At 40.4% G+C, this 15,462-nt stretch overlaps 1 protein-coding gene across 1 annotated transcript in view; it reads left to right on the top strand.

The window, feature by feature from the left end:
* Positions 1-15,462, top strand: part of LOC136573254 (teneurin-3-like) — a 447,176-nt gene that overhangs the window by 119,114 nt on the left and 312,600 nt on the right. The window contains exon 2 of the mRNA XM_066574553.1: positions 9,302-9,363. The gene's annotated coding sequence lies outside the window, so the exon portion shown is untranslated. The remainder of the gene's footprint in view (positions 1-9,301; positions 9,364-15,462) is intronic.

Below are 15,462 nucleotides of genomic sequence, written 5' to 3'. Positions count from 1 at the left end.
GCAGTGTTTCTGAAAAGAGCGGACCATTTTACTCTAATCATGAAAAACCAGTTTAAAGGCATTGCTTTTAAAGCCTACTACAATTCATAACACGGCATCATCCCTCTCCAGGAATTGAATTTTCTTGGTTTGATATCTGGAAATGATGCGGTAATATTTGCCTTCCTAGTTCTGATTGCTTTATTGCTACTATTTAAATGTCTTAACTGCTACAGACTGAGAAGAAAAAAAATCACAATTTAGACAATTATTACGGTTAAATTATACAAAAAGCTATTAAATGTGTTTATTTTCTTGGCAAAGAAGAATTAGCTTTTATTAGCCCTGTGCAATAGACCGCATATCCCAGCCATCTGCAATGGGAGTCTTGAGTCGTCGGCATCTGGAGGATTGGCAGATAGGCTAAGATATCAGCCAATCTTCAACAAGACCAGGTAGATCCTCTATAGCCGTAGTATTTAGTTCAGCCAAGCATCTGTTCGTAAAGCTGTGCCAAGATGGGTATGTGATTAGAAGGGTTTAGAACATGCCTGGGAGTTTCATAAGTCCTATTGTTATGGTACTTTTTCGTACGTGTAAAAAAGACTATAGATCTCTGTTTTCATTGCTTTCTCTCTTTTTTCTAGACCCTATAATCTGCAGTGGCAGGACTCCCACTGCTTCATTTGTCCATGCTCGTTCTCTAACTCTCATAACTTTTTCCCACTCATTTCCTTTTTTTTTCCGTGCCAGTCTCCTTTGCTTCAATCACCTCTAACTAATACTCTATTTTGCATGAAAGGGAATCCCTGCCATGTAGCTCTAGCAATCTGTCGGCTTGTTTTCTAGTATGAATAGAGTCAGCAAATTCAGCTGCCACAATGCTGTAAATCCTTGAACGGTTTCCAGAATTTACAGCCACTCACCAAGTACATTTTGTATCACTGGACATTTCTTACTTTGTGTTCAAGAGTAAAAAAAAAAAAAGCAACCATGTTTTTAAGAGCATACTAAGTAGCTGGAACAGAGCAGCGGATTGGTCGATTGAGAAACTCTATGTATTTGCTACATTTATTTGAAACTAAATGGCATTTTAATGTTCTAATGACTGACATAAATGCGATATTGTTTGCATTAAGAGCCCAATACTTTCCATTCAGCGCTCCGCTAGCCAAATACCTGTTATAAACAATCTTATTGGACAGCAGGTGGTTGAGGAATAACCACAGGGCACTCTTGCTTTGAATCAGTCTACCTTAAATGCCAATGATTATGTTCTGCGTCCTGTCTCCACAAACTATGGTTTCTATTTCGAGAATCCTGCCATCCTCTCCGTTTTTATGTGTTCATATAAATGTGTGTTAGTGGAACAGCTTGACTCAAGTCTACTGTTGGTTTAGCATTTTTAGCTGGACGTTTTAATGAAGCAGAATGAAAATCGAGTGAACTACCTCCGTTCGAACAATTAAATCAACATTTCCAGTGATGTTTAATGCAATAATTGAATAATAGAGTCGTTAATTTACATTAGAATGCTATTACCAGTCTTCCAGAGTCTTTTAAGGTTATAAAAATTGCTGGGAATCATAAACGGTCTTATTTCTGTTTTATGAAAATCTACACCGGTTTGTCCGGTCAGCGGCATTTTATATTAACTGTGAGTTATAGTATTTTTTTTAGATTCCGAGTAAATGGTTCTATCTGTGTCCTCCAGGCATAGCTATGGGGAATGAAAAAGTTACAGATGCGACAACATCCCTGTTTCAGATGGAGCTATAGGCATCTAATGTGATATAAAAGAACTACATCACTATGTCCAGGAGGTGTGCAGGAACAATCACTTGAAGGGGTTTGTCAAGGATTACAAGAATGGGTCTGCTCTTTTTCCAGAAACTGCACCATGTCTGTCTATAGGCTGGGTTTGATATTGCAGTTCATCTCCATTCACTTCAATGGGGATGAGTTGCAATTAGAGATGAGCGAGCATACTCGGTAAGGGCAATTACTCGAGCGAGCATTGCCCTTAGCGAGTACCTGCCAGCTTGGAAGAAAAGATTTGGCTGCCGGCGCGGGTGAGTGGTGAGTTGTGGGAGTGAGCAGGGGTGAGTGGGGAGGAGAGAGAGATCTCCCCCGCCCCGTTCCTCCCCGCTCTCCCCCGCTGCTCCCAGCCGGCAGCCGAATCTTTTCTTCCGAGCGGGCAGGTACTCGCTAAGGGCAATGCTCGCTTGAGTAATTGCCCTTAGCGAGTATGCTCGTTCCTCTCTAGTTGCAATACTACACATGTACAAAAACAAATGTTTTTTTTTCTACTCCTGGACAACCCCTTTAAAGGTGTTATCTGACAAAACATTTACCGCTTACCCATAGGAATGGAGCGTTAGTGTGCCTTTGTGACCACCGCTACATTCACTGTCTATGGAGATAGCCAAGTGATGTGTTCTGCTATATTCCTTAGTCCCATAGAAGTGAACAGAGCGGTGGTCATTCATGCGTAGCACTGCTTTACAGTACAGCCGTTCGTACATGGCCGAGAAAATCGTGCAAGATTTGTGCGTTGTAAGATGCACTAATTTCGCATGAATATGAACCCCATTAATTGTATGGGGTCAAACACATGAGCAATTTTTTTTTCCACGGTGTAGGAACAAATTGCAGCATGCCCTATCTTTGGGCATTCCTTCAGAACACCTCGCATCACCCATTGTTTTCAGTGGGGTCTCCACAGCATCGCACGACATGCGAGGTGCATGTGAATGCAATGTGAGGTTTACCCATTGAAAACATAAGTCATGGCGAAGGATCGCCACTTTCCTGAAGTGATGCAAGGTGGTTTTAACAAAAAGAACGTCTTGCATCCATGGGGACATGGCATGTTGATGAGCGAGATATCGAGCCGAGTTTTACAGATCACTACTTACCTGAAGTGGTGTGAGGTGGTTTTAACACAAAAACGCATGACGAGTGCGATATTGGACTCAGTTTCACGGCACGATATCGCACTTGCCCATGTGAAATTAGCTCCAAGTAGAGCTGGACAGTCTAGTAGATTTTTAATAGAAGATAATTATGTAACTAAAGCAACTCGATTGATTTTTGCTGCCCTGATTACGGTTATGTGAACTACTTATTTTTTACACATAAGTCTTAAAACTGTATATTGATTTTTTTTCTATTACAGTATTGTACTAATTATCCACTGAACAGTGAGGGGTTAATCCCAGTTTATCAGCTTGCAGGGTAGACTTTTAATGCATGCTGACTCTATAAAGTATGTCTATATTTACTCTCATTAGTACTGAGTCAGATCTGTTGATAAGAAATGACAGACTGTAATGTATCTGGTTAAAATGACCATCTGCGTTCGCTGAAAGAAGTGTCTTACTCTTCTACCATGTGAAAAATGAGGCATTGCAGAACAGACTAATAAAACAGATTTTGTAGAATTTAGCTGATGGCCAAAGTACAACTGACTTTTCTCAACTTGGAAAAATGTGAGCCTGTCACATCACAGTAACTTACATCACTGAGTAATTACAATTAAGGAAAATTACAATTATGACATGGAGTTATCACCTAGCGGTAGACTGAGCGTTTGGGCAGTAAAGCAGTGCCAAAGGGCCCATGGCCAAAAGAGGCTCATAGCCCCTAAGTCATATGCAATAAAGTCTAAATTGGGTGAGCCAGTTTCATTCATTACTGGAAGCTCCCTTAAAAAGCTGATCATTTTGTTACATGTACTCCGTGACGTCTGCATGGATATAGTTAGGCTATAGCCCTATTTTCTATTATTCAAAGCACTTTGAAAGAAGAGTTTTTGTAGGTTAGGTTATTTTTCCTACAACTTCTGCAGACCAGCCCAACAAAGTTTAAATAGTTTATAAAATGTGAACCGACAGAAAGGAGTCTTTTCACAAAATATTATGCTTTAGTAAAATAAGAATGTAAAGCCCCATTTAAACGGGACCAATGTTGGGCAAACGATGCCCAACACTCGTCTTCGCACATAGACGCTCCCATGCTCCTGCACGAGAGCTTGTATCGCTGGCTCACAGAGGGGCGGCAGGAGCAGATTTCAGTTCTCGCTCCCCCTGCCCCTCTCCATTCAGTTAACATAGTGGCCGTTCAATACTGAACAGCTGCTATTTACATTGCACTGTCATAGTTAAACACATCGCTCATCGTTTATGCTGCATTAGGTAATAGATAAAGCCAAGGACATCTACTCTAGATACAGCTTACTTGTGTTTCACTGCTCCTGAGAAATACTGCATTGACAGCTGACTTTGTGGTTGTATATTGTATAATTTATAATGACCATGTATTGGGATAGACAAATATTATCCAGGCCATTATACTGACTTTGCAATAGCTAGAATCTGTTTGTATTTATGAACAACATTTGTGTTAGAATCTCTGTCTGGAGGTTTCATCACATGACCGGCTCAAAATACCCAAAGAAAAAGCACTGCATGTAGCACTTTTCTTCTGTCCCAAAGCTGGGCAGAAAGCAGACGGAACCCATTACAGTCAACGGGGTCTGTCCGACGCTATTCGGTTCCATTAAGACACAGAGCCGTTCGGCCGTGGGGATTCCCCTTTTCTTCTCCCAAAAAAGGAGCAGGAAGGTGGAGTCCCCGACACAGGTGCAATTTGTTTTCATTTTAGTTTTGCTTTTTGTAAACACTGTGAAAACCTTTGATACATTTTCATCAACTCCACTATTATAAGCAATTGTTCGCTATGGCAGTAAAGATTAAATTTTTCTTGTCTAAAGTGAAATGCAAATGAAATGTTATTAAAGGGGATTCAAGCTTTTATATATTTTTTTCAGTTACTAAAAGGGATCTATCAGTATGTAATAAAAAAATATTCTTCCTCCACGATCCATTTAAGTGATATGCAAAAGTCTTGCTCACTGGTAGGGCTAACTTTATTTCGTCTTTCTATGATAGAATTCCCTTTTCAACCCACAGGGCTTCCTGTCAGTCTTATTTTCCTACAAGAAGTACAAGGAAAGAAACACTTACTCTAACCCCAGGAGCCAGAAGCTAATATCGCAATATATTATGTGGTATTGTAGGGAGCAGCATAGCTCTGGCCAGGAGCCAGACAACAAGATAAATGAAAGAGTGCCCATACTCAGGTGGTCACCTGGTCTGTTCATATATTGTATTTTCATGGGGATAAAATCATAGAAACAACATGCTATGTTGTGAAACTGTGCACGTAAAACAGCCCTGTGATATATCAGCTAATGAATCATACCTTATTTCTCTTGAAGTTAACCATGCACACTTGAGAATTGTAACATACGAAAGGTCCTTCGAGTACAAAGTTCTCTTTAGTTAATTCCTTTTACACTGGGCAATTATCATTTCCAAATGATGGTAACAGTAATTGGCTAGTGCCAAGGCATAAGATGAATGATAAAACTATTGTTTAGCGTTGATCTAAATTGATTATGCATACCCGAAACTCATTATTCTCTGTGATATCAGTAAAAATATTCTAATTTACAATCTGCCTAGAACGCAGCTCTTACAAGAAATATTACTAGGCGGTCTACTGGACAGAGCAAACTCTTCCTCAAGCATTGTTCAGATGAGAACGTCCAACAGATACCCTTTTTATTTTTTTGTAAGGGTTGTTCATCGGTGTTTGGATGAGTTTTTGGTCTTTTTGAGATGCATTGATCTTCTCGTAATATAAATTAATGGCATGACCTACCGGACAAGAAATTGTAGATTATTACAGTAAAACATTGTATACCCAGAAGATGACAAAGTTATATAGATACAGTATATTGTACAATCCATAGGGAGGGCGAGCAGACTGAGAGTCTTAATCTCACGTAAGGTAACTGCTTACTAGTTAATGAAGTTGGAAAAATACTACTTGGATTATTTTATTACATGTGAAAATAATCGGAAGGCTAAACTACCGGGTAACAACACAGTGTTTAAGAAATCATTACAAGAGTCAACAGAAAAAGTGCTCCATAGTGCCGGGAATCATCACACACTGGAGGGTTAAATTAAGAAACTTTTGACCTGTAACTATTGTGCTGAGGGCACAAGGTGTAAAATAAGTCAAATCGGCAGCTGCAGCCTCTCCAGGAGAGACAAGAACCGCCATGTATCTCCTTTTTCTACCATTTGTATTTAACTAATTCTGGGCAACATTTCAACCACACTCAACCTTTAACCCCTTAAGGTCATGGTGTATTTTGGTCTTAAGGATGCAATGATTTTTGGCGAATATTTCAAAAGCCATAACGTTTTTACTTTTCTGTCGACGCAGCCGTATAAGGGCTTGTTTTTTGCGTGGCGAACTGTAGTTTTTGTTGTTGCCATTTTTGGGTACATAGACTATTTGGTAAAACTTTTATTTTTTTTATGATAACAGGGAGAGAAAACTCATCAATTCTGCCATAGATTTTTTTTACAGCCTTAATTATGCAGCATAAATGACCCAATACATTCTTTATGCGGGTTGGCTACGATTACAACGATATCAAAAAATATTTTTTTAGTTTTTTTTATTTTTCTGCAATAAAAACCTTTTGTTTGGAAATCTTTTTCTAAATCGCTGCATTCAAAGTCCTATAACTTTTTTATTTTTCTATGTACGGAGCTCTGTGAGGGCTTATTTTTTGCGAGCTGTCGTTTTTATTGGCACCATTTTGGGGTACAAACGGCTTTTTAAAACACTTTTATTGAGTTTTTTTGGGAGGCAAAATGTTTTTTTTTTTTACATTTTTCTTTTTGTACATTATTTTAAACTTTTCTAACACCATTTGTGTCCCTGTGGGAGAATTACATCATAGAACCGATGATCGCTATGATAAGGCATTGCGGGACTTCTGTCCTACAATGCCTTATCGCTTGTTACAGCGATCACAGGCAATGGCAATACAGGACACCGGTATCTGGTGTCCTGTTGCCATGGCAGCCAGTTGGGCTCTCCGCAATTATATCGCGAGAGCCGGATGATGTCACAGAGGGAATGCACTCCTTCTGTAAACCCTTCCAATGCCGCGATATACAAAGTTCACGGCAGGGAAGGGGTTAACAGCGGGGGTTGCATCTCCAATGTTGCAGCGGGAGGCCGGCTATCAGTGACAGCCGGCTCCCACTGCCATATAGCGCGAGATCGCTTATGATCTCGCGCTAATTCCAGGACATAAGTTTACACCCTGTTGCGGGAAGTACCCCGCTGCCAGGAGGTAAACTTACGCCCTGAAGCAGGAGGGGTTAAAGGCATATTGTACATGAGTTTAAGTCTAAATTAATTCAAAGCACAACTTTACTGAAAATTTTTAACAGTCAAATCAACTGCATTTTATCCCTAGTATCCCATTTTCCTATGTAGTGTATAATTTGGTGCAGGTATCTAGATGGGTCATTGTAGAGTCGCTTGAACTAGCATTTTGCCTTTACAGATGTACTAATTAAAAACGATAGTGAAACATATTCCGATTTTCTGATCTGTTTTAAATCTCAGATTGTAGATTGTTTTACTCTTTTTTTTCTGTACATTATCATGGGGGTGGCCATCTTGCCAGAGCTGCAGTTAACAGCATTTCGAGATAAGCTTTAAAGAAGCCTCATGGGCCATACATACAATAAACAAGAACTAATTTGTATGGGATATTGTTTTAGGCATGCTCTGTGACCTGTCCAAAGATTATTGTACAGAAAGGAAAGGAGGTGAGCTGTGACTATCACCTATCATGAAGGGTGGATCCAGTATTATCTATATTCAGTGTTATATTTTATTTTAATTTTGCTAGAGATGATAATGAGATGATTGCTTGAAAGTGATTTATACCAAACAAGAAGTGTCAGACTATTAGTGGTCAGTGTGAAAAAGGATGTATTGTAGGATTTTTTTTATATAGATTGTGACATCAAATTTTTTTTAAATCACTAAAGATTCTTAAAGAATAAGTGTAATATAAAAACCTGCAGTTTGTTTCTGATTACACATTCCCCTTAACTCTTTGACATCTGCCATACATATAGTGCAGATATCAGATGACTGAGCATTGAGCAGGCTCAGGAGGTGAGACTACTCCATATGTAGAGGTTGCTTGCTGCTACATTCAGCTGACACTTAGATGTGTAGCCACCTAGATACTGCGGGCATTAATGAACACAGCATTTAAATTACCTGATCGAGGGAGGGGGCTCCCTCTTTTCCCTTATCAGAGCCTCGCAATGAGATTGTAGGGTGCTGTTCAGTTGCTATAGCAGCATAGGGGCTAGAGAGGGCTCCTATCGATGTCTTCCTATTAAGCCAGTTTCAAACAAGTGTACTATGGGCAGATTTATGTGCTGATAATACAGACAAGTGTCCCAGCCTAACCATTCTCATGGATGGCACTATTGGGTATTTATTAGGGGTCCTGTTGCAGATCTTGCCTTAGAACCAAAAGCTTTAGGATACATACATTTGATAGATAGACAGATATGTGATAGATATAAGATAGATAGATATTAGATAGATAGATATTAGATAGATAGATAGATATGACATAGATAAATATTAGATAGATAGGAGATAGATCGATAGATAGATAGATATGAGATAAATAGATCCTGAAGACAAGCAAAGATAATGTAGTTGGATGCAGGATTCTAGAGGTATACAAGTAGCAGTTGCGCATGGGCCCTGGCACCAGTATTTTAAATGTAATACAGTAGGTGGGTGGGCCCAATACAGATTTTTCATTGGAACCCAAGAGTTCCAGTTTACATCTCTGCCTCTGGGTATAAAGGTGCCTTATCATGGGGTGATTACTGTCCAAATAATCGCTGGAAACAGCAATTTTAGACAATAGCTGCCCCGTGTACACATGACCGTTGACAGGGCACTAAGCGAGAAATCACTAATTTGTCGGAGTTGCTTGGATTTTAGCTCACCTAAAAACCAACAGACCCTCGTTCATCTATGAAATGGAGGAGGGCGGCCCATAGAGCTCACCGGTGTGCTCTGCTGACAGCTATCGCTCCTATGTGAACACACGGTGAGACGGAGGAGGATAGGAAATATTACTCCGTCCTGATACATGATGGGAATGAAATGAGAATAATAGGAAATAGTATCTAGCCAAGTCTATGTGAAATCTATCTTTATCTTTGAACAGCTCAATGATTATTTTAACATCGGTGGTATATCATTTGTAACTGGAATTGCTGTTTAACTTCCACAATAAATCAGAGCTGAACATTACAATGTATTTTCTGTGCCTTATGTGTGTCAATACATGAATATCAATTCTGATTTATACAAAATTGTCGTCTGTCTTCTTTTTTCTCAGAATCAAAGCGATTTAATTTCCATGACTGTGTAAACCGTCACTGGAAACAGCCTGCATCAAAGGTAAGGAATCTGCCTGACAAGCTCCTTATTTGTGCAGCAACCAAAACAAATGGAATAAATGGAGAACCGCATGTTGTCTTTGTGTACTTACTTTTCCATCATCTTTCATTACAAAACAAGAAAAAAATGCAATTGAAATGATGCCTCAGGTAAACAGTACACACATTAGCTGAGGTATCGCTATAACATTATGCATTGCCTATTGGCATCCGTACAGTAGACCAATGTATCAATGTGGCATCATGTATGTAAATAGAGAGTTCTACTGCGTTTAGACGTAACAATTATCGTTCAAATGAGCGAAAGTAAACAATAATCGTGTGGTTTAACCATGATCCAACAACCGAATGACTAAGGCCTCATGTCCATGGGCAGATTGGATTCCGCATGCATGACTCCGCGGTGGAATCTGATCCTGCCCATGGCCGAGGACCCTATGGATCTTCTACTTACCCATCTGGGTCTTCATTTTCTTTCCTGCGGATGTGTGTGGAAGTGCCGGACGGTGTGCTGGCACACATGCGCATTGGAGTTGGTGTTTTTTAACTCCTGCTCTCCCGCAGAATCTGTGTCCCGTCTGCAAATCAGATGCCTTCTATTAACATCAATGGAAGCCGTCCATGTTGGATCCGCACTGAAATGGAGCATGCTGCGATTTTTTTTTTTCTGGACCAAAAGGTCAGCAATTCAAATCCGCATGCTTTATTTCATGTATTCCTATAGGCGGCTTGATTTGCGTATCTTCCTTGCAGGTAACCCGTTCAGATTCCGCAAATCAGATCTGGATATTGGGCCTAACGAGAATCGTTCACTTTTCATTCGTCATTCAGTTTCAGCAGGACTAAAAATCAACGTTGACTCATACACTTCTTGTTACGTTTAAACACTCCCCGCTTAGTGTTGTACATAGGAATATGAAACACTGAATGAGAAGTGATCGATTCCCAGCGATGATCTACCTGTGTAAACAGGCTGAACGAGTGCGAACAAGTTAGCGCGTCATCACTCGCTCTTTCAAATGAGAATCGGCTCGTCTAAAAGGGGCATGAGCCAACTCACTGCAGATTAAAGAACTTACACCTGTAGAGTATCCCTGGTGCAAGGACTGCAAATATACCCATGTCAGCAAAATTATCCCAGTGGAGGGGGAGGAAGACTTGTTCAGCACTCAGAAAATCTTCTAACGCAATAACGTTATTGAATATATTTAAAATAGGGGTACAGACAGGGAGACAAATGCTTATGGGTTTCAGACCTGCTATTGGGATCCTTATAAACATACCACAGCTATGGGTAAGGATTAGAGATGAGCGAGCATACTCGCTAAGGCTAACTACTCGAGCGAGTAGTGCCTTAGTCGAGTATCTGCCCGCTCGTCTCTAAAGATTCAGCTGCCGGCGCGGGTGACAGGTGAGTTGTGGCGGTGAGCAGCAGGGAGCCGGGGGGAGAGAGGGAGAGCGAGATCTCCCCTCCGTTCCTCCCCGCGCTCCCCCGCCGCTCCCCGCCCCCCGCCGGCAGCCGAATCTTTAGAGACGAGCAGGCTGATACTCGACTAAGGCACTACTCGCTCGAGTAGTTTGCCTTATCGAGTATACTCGCTCATCTCTAGTAAGGATCCCAATAGTAGGTTCAAAATTCCTAATCTTGTTGTCTTTCTGTTTGTATCCCTGTTTTAGATGTAGATCCGACAACCATAAAATTATGGTTTTATTGAAACATATCCCAACAGGAAGGACTTACAGGGGTGTGACAACCTGATGCGTTTCATACTGTCACAGCAGCTCTTAGTCATAGATAGGAACATGGCTCACCTGCTGAGTATACAAAGAAACATACAACCAATAAACACAAAAAAGTAACCATGTGATTAAGCAGGAAAACGGGAGAGAAAAGGGGGATAGAACAACTGGCAATTAACCCTTAGTAGTGCAGACAGGTCAGATCTCTCAAAAACATTTATTTCATGTATCACTGTCAATTTAATTGATATTAAACACTATATTAATTGTAACAGTCTTTAAGCAGATTTTTGATCACTTGTGTCTCATGTCAACTTCAGTATGTTGGCTAAACAACTTGCAGTTTATAAACACGTATGAGGCGCCGTATCCCTGATATGTCAAATGGGACATCCAGCAATGTTTCTGCAGTTTCTGTACATTCTTTCTACATACATGCTGGTCATTTTTCAACTATTCGCACTGCAGGCATTGAATGTATGCAGAGACTGAGCGACTGAGTGAGAGTTGTTCAGTCATTCAGTTTCTGAATGCAGAAAAGTGAATGATTAGCTGTTCAGTGTAAACAGCAGTCATTCACTTCTGAAAGGCTGTCTGTTTAAAGTAAATGGAGATGGGCATGGGGGGGGGGGCGCTTCCCCGGTCACCCCACATCAATGCTGGCCACGCTGTGAGTGATGCTAATGATACTCACTCCTGTGTACCAGCACAGGAGCAAACTTCACTGGGACGTACTGCCAGGCATCGTTTGTCTGACAGTTCGTCCTGTGTAAATAGGGCTGTCGTCACACAATTACTTTTTTGTTTCTTCATTAGTTGAATGTTTCTTTTTAAACTGAGCCGGCGCACCATGTTCTTACGCTAAGAGCTGCTATGACAGTTTGGAACCTGTCAGATTGTTGCACCATTTTCTGTCCTTCCTGTTGGGATTTTAATATGTCTCACTAAAGCTATGATTTCATGGATGCTGGATCCTTTTCTTGCAATTTATTCCGGTCCAGTCCGTGCATCCTGCTGGTGAGCTGCTTCATTTTCTCTGTATACCCATTTTAGATGCATCCAATAAAGTTATTGTTTTAGAAGATTTTCTGAGTGCTGGACAAGTCTTCCTCTTCTGTCATCAACATACCACCACCCATTACTATATATCAGAAATACTCTATCTAAATATTTTACTCTGTTCAGCAACACAACATATTAAGTCAATTCCCATTTTTAAAAAAATTATCGCAAGGTTGGGCAGAGTAGCATGGAGGTGATACCATAATTGATTCTGATCAGACAGCTAAGAAGCAATGTTATCAACTTGAGAAGGTTCAGGCTAGCACACCATACTATCAAAGGATCCTTTAACCCCTTCCCGCTCCAGGGCGTAAGTTTACATTCTGGGGATAACGCAAGATTATAAGTGATCTCGCACTATCTGGCAGTGGGAGCCGGCTGTCACTGATACCCGGGCTCCCGCTGCAGCAGCGGGGGTGCATCGGAGATGCGCCCCCTGCTGTCAACCCCTCCCCTGCCGCGATCTATGTAGATCGCGGCATGGGAAGCGTTTACAGAGGAAGCACACTCCCTCTGTGACGTTGTCGGGCTATTGTGATATAATCGCAGAGAGCTTGGCTGGTTGCCATGGTAACAGGATGCCACCTACAGGCATCCTGTATTGCCATTGCCTATGATCGCTGTTATAAGCGATAAGGCATTGCAGAAAAGCAGTCCTGCAATGTCTTATCACAGTGATCTTTGGTGGTGTGGTGTAAGTCCCCCAGAGGGGCACAAATGATGTAAAAAAAAAAATCAAAATAATGTCCAAAAAATAAAAATGGAAAAAAAAGTTAAAAAAAAACTTTTTAGGTGTTTTTTCTCATATTAGCATAAAAAAGGTAAAAAAAGAAGTAAATCCCACTTATTTGGTATCATCACATCCGTAACGACGTGTAACGACATGTACAATAAGTTGCACATGCTTTTTATTCTGCACGGCAAAAAAGTGGAAAAAGCTAAAAAAAATATAAGAATTTTGGTATCATTGTAACCATACCAACTCGCAGAAAAAATATATTGTGTCATTTATGCTGCATGATTAATGCTGTAAAGAAAAAAAATCTATGTCACAATTGATGCGTTTTCTCTCCCTGTTATAAAAAAAATAATAAAAGTTTTACAATATAGTCTATGTACCCAAAAATGGCACCAACAAAAACTACAGTTCGCCACGCAAAAAACAAGTCCTTACACGGCCGCGTCGACAGAAAAGTAGAAAAGTTATGGCTTTTGAAAAATGGAGATTAAAATCCGCCAAAAATCGTTGCCTCCCTAAGCCCAAAATGGGCCATGCCCTGAAGGGGTTAATTGGCCAAGGTTCTGTCATAATAATGAGCCCCAAAGTTCCCACAGAAAACAATTTGATTTGGGGGTGATTTTAAAGACAGTAATTTGATACTAGGTCCTGTTCCTTATGGTTCAATTGAAATATCCTATTAGACCAGTGTTTCCCAACTCCAGTCCTCAAAGACCCCCAACATGTCCTGTTTTCAGGATTTCCTCAGTAGTGCACAGGAGATGGAATTGTTGTCAGTTGTCCCAGAAATGAGTTCAGGTGTTCTCTCAATAGGATATCCCAAAAACATGACCTGTTGGGGGGCCTCAAGGACTGGAGTTGGGAAACACTGTGTTAGACCTTATTGATGATGTGCTCTGTGTGTGGAATGATAAAAAGAGCTTATAATCATTTTCTGTCCCATTTCTGATTCCAACACTGGCAAGGGATATTGGATGGGATAATGTTTATTAAGCAAGGTTTATACTTTTCATGGGGACTGAGTTAAATATATCACCTAGACAAAGTCTGCAAATCATTTAAGGGGTTATCAGGGAAGTTTTAGATTTTTTTTTTCTGTTGATGATCACCAGAGGACCGCTGCTGAGATCACTGCCAATCGGTTGATTGCTGGCACCGCTGTCATTATAAAAAGTACAGGAAGTAGATTGTATTGATCATATCACAGCAGCTTGGGTTGGTATTGCTGGTGCAGTGTCCACTGAATTCAATGAGAGCTGCGCCTGCAATACCAATTCAGGCCACTGCGCTATGGTAAGCGCAATCTGCCTATTGTGCTTTCCATAGTAACAGTGGCACCAGTAATTGGCAGGGATCTAAGCAGTGAACGCCCACCAATCATCTATTGATAAATAACCTGGTCATCAATAGAAAAAAAAGGTCTCCTCTAAGAAATATGAATTAATATTAATATATATATATATATATATATATATATATATATATATATATAAAATCATGCATACATATAATATATGCCCAAATAAAAGGTATATTGAACACAAAAAAATGACAGTTTCATCCACCTAGAGGGAGGTAAACAGCACATCTATTGCTTTCTTATACCAGCCACTGATACTTTAGTTTAGATCGAGATGCACACATACATCAGTCATTCATATTGTGTCATAAAACTATGCCAATGATAGGAGAATGTGTGTAGAGCAATACAAAATGAAGTTTGATGTTTTTAATCATGAGACCAAAGTTTTATGTAACACGTCTGATAGAATGTCACAAATGTTGCATCATCAGTGCTTGGAGAAGAAGATTTATTTGCAAATGAATAAAGACATGAAATCAAAAGGATATTAATAAAGTATCATAGCTAGAGAACTATCATAATAGGGACATTTCTCCATATTTGTCAACTTATATTTTTCAACGTCTTAAAGAAATCCAAGGGTCTTTCTGCCATATCAGCAGTGTTAGCGATGCGGATAACTAATCATGATCATTGTGAAAGAGGTTGTTCAGGACATGGTAAAATCTCCCAGAAAGCAGGGGATGTGATAACTTAATAAAATACGTATTATTCACCTAGAAAATCCCCCGCTGCTTCAGTATCATAGATCTGGTGGTCCTGACGATTTCTATTTGGATCCTTCAATGATGACATTACAAGTACCTGCACATAATTCTTGCAGTCAATTGATTGAATCTTTGACTGTAGCAGTCAAGTTAGGGCCGGAATGAGCACTGCGGGGCCGTAGCAGGAGGCCCGCCATGACAGGGTTAACAGACAAGTGGGAACTGAATGGGTTAATTGAAAGAAATAGGGGGTGGAGCTACCACAGGAAAAATGGGGCAGAGTTATGATGCAAAAAGGGGCTGAGCCAAAAAATGCACCAAGAACCCTGTGTGACATCAGAGGTAAAAATATCCAATGAAGAAGAAGAAACAAGTTCCGCTCTCCTGCCCTATGAATGTGGTGGTTGGGGGTGGTCATTTTGAAAGGGAAACAGTGGGGGTTGGGGGATTAATTGCTTTGTCATGGCAGAAGCGGGTGGGGGGGTCCAT

The sequence above is a fragment of the Eleutherodactylus coqui genome, chromosome 7 (assembly GCF_035609145.1).
Source record: "Eleutherodactylus coqui strain aEleCoq1 chromosome 7, aEleCoq1.hap1, whole genome shotgun sequence".
Taxonomy (NCBI): domain Eukaryota; kingdom Metazoa; phylum Chordata; class Amphibia; order Anura; family Eleutherodactylidae; genus Eleutherodactylus; species Eleutherodactylus coqui.
Note: the sequence above shows the minus strand (reverse complement) of the source record. Positions and strands in the feature narration are given on the sequence as shown.